We start from the raw sequence: 5,635 nt of genomic DNA, 5'->3' as shown, positions 1-5,635 counted from the left end.
CCCCCCCCCCCCCCCCCCCGACTGTCATCGTTAGTGTCATCGCCGTCGGAAACGTGTCGATATTCACATGCGAACAGTTGCAGCTGTTCGCCGCGACGCGACATATAAATCGTTTCCCCATTTCCATTCCCTGTTCAGTCGATCCATCTCGCGCGCGCGCGCGCGCTTTCGTTCGCCCGCTTGCTCGCTCGCACGTTCCCCTTGCACCGTCACCTACTCTTACGATTTCCCGAGTTGGCTGCGAAAGTATCTCCCAGCGAGTCTCCGGCAGAAGTGTCGCGCTTCGGCGCGAAGAGGAAGGTGCGAATTTTTCCTTCTTCCGCTGAATCCAACTGAGTCCGAGTGCAAACGTAAACCGGCCCGTAGCCGCGTAGCGTGGCCTGAGGATTCGCGTTTCGAGGAATATGAGTCGAAATTCGAGTTCACCCCGAGTTTTGTAAGTGCAGGTAATCGCGAGTTGGACGCAGTTGAATGTACCGCTGTCAATTTGGACTACCCGGGTATCCGGCCTTTCTTTAACTGAGCGTAAGCCTAATTTCAGACGTTGTTATTACGGCTTGCGGTCTCCCCTATCGTAAGCAGTTTCAGTGAATAACAGAACGCAATAGAGAAGAAAAATCAATAATCGGTGGCGTTTGAAAGTTTATGCTCGGTTACGGAAAAACTCGGGTAGATATCCGAGTAGTCGAAATTACGACGGCATTAGTTGTCGCATGAAGAGTGTGATATCGGAAATATAATATGAAGGGTTAGTCGAAACTGCGTTTCGTAAATTCGGCAACGTGATGATACTCTAGTGAGTGAACCAAGTTCAGGGCGCGAACAGACGGGCTACTTTGTGGCACCACAGAAAGCTTACACCACTAACCGGCGTCTGTCTATGCGAGCCCGTTCAGGCGACCGACTTCTCACGTAGACTTCTCTCTGGCACCACAAAGTGGTTCGTCTGTACGCACCCTTAGAGTAATGAAGTGACAAGACCTCTATATAATTGTTGAGACCAATTCGAGTGTGATCTTTAGTTAATAATTCGTTGTTAATTTTATTTCATTATCCACCAGATTTTCGAGGTTAAAAAGCAGCGAGAATCGCCGGCATACACGTAGTCTCATTACTTCACGTTCAAAGATTCTGTTTGGAGGGATTCTCAAAGCGCCGCATCTCATATTCCATTACCTTCCAATGATTCTCCGTCGTAACAAAAGCGTATAAATAATTTTCCCCTCCGCTGCAAATTCATTCCCCGCTTTATCGTCGGATTCGAATACTTCATTAATATTTCGCGAGCGGCGTGCAAGTGCGATCGTGTATTGTGTATCAGGAGTTTGTTTTCGCTCGGTCCCGAAACTTCGTCCCTCTTCGCGACACAAAGCACCGTTCACGAAAGCGTAAATATTTGATGCGTGCCCTGTAGATCTCCTTCTCTCTCTCTCTCCCTTCCCCCTTTTCTCGCGTTTTCCCCAGCATCGAGTTCGGTCTTTCCCGTCCTTTACACCATCTCGGTCAACCGTTCACCCAGTCCTCTCGAAGCGTAGTTCCTCAGTCAGTATACAGTCGTGAGCACGCAAAACTACTGTCAGAACCTTCTGTTTGGAACTATTAAGGGTTCTCTCTCTCTCTCTCTCTCTTAGTCTTCCTGTGTTTCTGGTATCTTGGGTCAAGTGTCGATTTCCAATAGTTGGTAGACCGGAGAACATATGCAACACGTTCGATTCGACTCGCTGTCGCGTCAACCCGTCGAGTACTAAGTGAATCTCGGTCGTCCAAAGTAGAGAAAGAGACTAAGATTGTAAAATATCCAGATAGACGTAGCCTCGTCCAAAATTATTTTGTTGCAACGCGACGTCACAAAGCTCGCTTCAGATCAAGATTCAGAAAAAGTTAGAAATAGCTTCTTTTCGAAGGGAATTTAATGAAACGCTTCTGCGTCTCGCTAGTCTTTAACTTTTCAAATTAGCGAGTTGGAAATTTAAGTTCTAACTGGGGAGTCCACATAAAACTCTCCTCCCCTCTATTTTTCTCTCTTCTTCTCGAATATGGTTTCTTTATAAAATAAATATACGAGAAGAAAAATATACGAAGTCTATAAGATATAACGATCGATAGAGTAACAAAAATTGTCTCGTGAATAATAAATAACGATGTACAAGTCTCCATAAAGTTCGCGCGTCAAAAATTTTCGAAATATTGGTAGCGATCTATGGAAAAATAACAGGCCGACAAAAAAATGTTTGTAAAGTAATTCTAATCAGAATATGCATTTCTTATAAATTTTTAGCCACCTGAAACAATGCCGTTGGCCAAATTGTTCATGTCAGGTTTTAAAGTTATTTAAAATTTTAAAATGAGCAACGATTTTATCGGCTAATTATTGGATATCGGCTATTATTAAATTGTCCAAGTTTGAATGTGACTTATTTAAAAAAAATTTAAATAACCTTTTTCCGTATAGAAATTTAATAAAATTTCTTTTATTCTTTTATTCTAAAAAATTTGTTGCACTAGCCATTTTAGAATTGTACTTTTTTCATATATTTTCGATAAAATTTCAAGGATATTTAATTTACGAAGAAAACGGAACCCATAACATTCAAATCTGACTATTTGTTCTCATTAATCTTGCTAAATATAAAAGAAGTGCCCGCTTTTCTGCGTATTATATCCTTAACAAACAAACATTTTTACAGCTTGATGACTTTTATCCTTTACCAGTGAGGAATTAATATGTAAATCAAATATTCTGTTTTTTTGCTTTATCAACGATTAATGATTTATTATATAATTTTTTTTCTTACGAATCGCTGATTTCTCATCTTAAAGTTCAGAATAGCTTTAAAAACCTGACGTGAGGAAACAATTTGGCCAGCGGCATTGTTTCTCGTGGCAGACATAATACTTACAAAAAGAAACACCTATTCTGATTAGAGTTGCTTGACGAAACATTTTTTTCGTCGGTTAGTGGAATCGAAAGAAACAAGTTTTTCTTTTTATCGAGCGACGTTCGAAAGAGATATACGTAACGTAAAGCGGAGTGACGGACCGAGAAGGCGACGGGGATGAAGTTGGTGGATGACACGAGGGACGCTTGAGGCGTCCTTGTGCCGTCGGTCGTCAAGGCGAGCGGAAAGCGAGCGTAATTGTCATTGAAGCGAGTGCCGACCGTCCGGAGCATAAGCGAATGCGCGATGATTCATTTATGAGCGGCGGCGCATGAATAAGGCGATCGTACGCGAGATAAGTCATTTATTTGCCGAATGCGGCGACAGCGGTCGTCGTGACGGTGAGAAAAAGACGCGTCTCGTAACCCGGTCCCTCGGCGCCCGTATCGCGCTCTCCTTCTCATACTTGCCTCTCTATCGTCGCGATAAGAGAGGGCCAGTTTTTTTCTCCGAGCATCTGTACCAGACGCGAGTTTCCAAGCGAGAGCGCCCGGATATATAACGTAACGCAATAAGAGGTAATATACTGAATAACTAGATAAGTAACTCCTGACGAAGAGAACAAATATTGCCTTTTTCTCGACACTCCCAGGAAGAACCGATAAGCTGCCTATTAGTTGAGAGCGCGAGCCATTATTAATAATGACGAATGTCCGTATATATATATATATATATATACCAGATTGGGAGCTGTCGTCGAATATCTCACATGAGAATAAATGAGAAACGGATAGAGACCAACGTGAACGAAGTGCGCCAATCGAGACCGCGGGAAACCGTGAATGTTAGTTCGTCAATTCTTAATCGCGCCTCTCCAGAGGGTAAAGTCAAGGTGAGAGTATGCCGTTTTTCTTGCTGAACTTTTTCGGCCTGTTTTTTTTATCACCTCGGTTTCTACTTGTTGTTGACTTTTCTTGCTGTTGATTTTTTTAAATCGGATCTCATCTTGTTTTCTCTTGAATGTAATTATAAATAAGAAAGGGAAGAAAGGGAAGAGGGAAAAACGGAAGTTATTTACCACTTGAGCCGACAGTCCGCACGCATCGCTTGATCCGCGTTCTCTAATTTGGCTGGTCCGAGATGAATGATATTCCGAAGGTGAGGTTCGAAAAGACTGTTCGAGATAGAGTACCGTATGCATTACAACACAGGAAATAGGGATACGAAATTCTGGAGATTCTCGGAGTCAATAGCGTTGCGCGGCTTTACCTCACGCGAATTCCAGTTATACGTGCCGCACAAGACCTCATAAGCGTGCTCCTGGGAACACCGGGGGTGGCCCTCGAAAACTTCCCGGGCACGCTCATCGCGATCGGTATTGAGCCTGAATAAGCATTTGAATGAATATCCACGTATATTCGTGGGAGCTTCCGTCGTGGAGATAGTTTGTTACTACTCGTATACATATGTATGTATATATGTACCACATGTACATACGCCCATACATATCTCTCGTTGCCCTTGAGTTTTCTTCGTATCTGTTCGCTCGATCGATCGGCAATTGCATTCAGACCATTTATTTTCCCGCACGATTCCCAAGAGATATTGCTCGCGCGATAAATTACGAAATGATTAACAATTACAACGCCGTCGATCATTCCCAGGAGAAACGGAGGAAAAGAAAGAGAGAGAGAGAGAGAGAGAGAGAGAAAGTATGTATCGCGCGTAAATCTAAGTATCTCGAGTTCCGAATTCCTCCCGATTTTTCAACGATGGATTTATTCTCGCATTTTCCCCTCGTCTTTCCAGATTCCTTCCAAATGTTCGTCGATACCCGTTTCGGATGCTCGTATTTCTCGAGATCGGCCTACGGTGCGTGGTTGATCTCGATAACAGAAAAGGAAGGTCGGACAAATGGAGACGGCGCGCTTAATATTTCACCGAGAATTTATTTATTTATTTATATACGTCCCGCACACAAAGACGTTGCGCTTGTAAAGCGGTGAGGATCATTTTTTTATAATTCCCTGACGAGAGAAAGAGAGAGAGAGAGAGAGAAAATGTGTACATCCGAGATACTTCGTGCAGCGAGATACAATTATACGGACGAGATAATGAGAGGATTGCAATTTTCATTAGCAAGTGGCGGATATTTAGTTCGCGAGGAGATAGCGAGCAGAGGAAAGAGTTTAAACAAACGATCACCTCCTCCCTCTGCCTCCCCCCCTCCCCCCCGGCGCATCTATGTATATATACGCGGTAGGTACGGATGAGCGGGGCAAATTGATGGCCGACGGCGAGACAAGAAAAGCGGACAATTAAATGCGTAAGACAAGGACGACTCTTATCAGGACCACACCGCTACGTGATATCCTCGTGCGCTCTCGATCCATAGCATTTGCGGGGACCGCTAATATCTCTCACAGGCGTAATATGCAAACGTAACCCACATTCGGCAGTACGTAAATATTTATCGTCCCGGATCCTACATAGCTCGCAAACTTAATGAACTGCCGTGCTAATCTAGCCCCCTCCCCCTTCCCCCGAGCCGTAATGAGGAGCCGTTTCGCAGTCATTGTTCTGTCGCGGGAGCTGTTGGCTCCACGAATTAACGTTGTTACTTAGCGCGGGAGCATCATTACGACTATGACGCAAGCGCGGGAAACGAAAGAGACGGGTGCATCGTCGTAATAACGCCGAGCGTTATCGTGTTTACCGAGTGGCCGAGCTAATTTTCCGACCGGACTCTTCCCCCC

The 5,635-nt window shown here is 44.2% G+C and overlaps 1 protein-coding gene across 3 annotated transcripts in view; it reads left to right on the top strand.

Annotated features, from left to right (window-relative positions):
- LOC106747983 overlaps positions 1–5,635 on the top strand; it is a 163,193-nt gene that overhangs the window by 37,375 nt on the left and 120,183 nt on the right. The gene's annotated exons all lie outside the window — the stretch shown is intronic.

The sequence above is a fragment of the Dinoponera quadriceps genome, unplaced genomic scaffold (assembly GCF_001313825.1).
Source record: "Dinoponera quadriceps isolate SergipeBrazil2010 unplaced genomic scaffold, ASM131382v1 scaffold2167, whole genome shotgun sequence".
Classification (NCBI taxonomy): Eukaryota; Metazoa; Arthropoda; class Insecta; order Hymenoptera; family Formicidae; genus Dinoponera; species Dinoponera quadriceps.
Note: the sequence above shows the minus strand (reverse complement) of the source record. Positions and strands in the feature narration are given on the sequence as shown.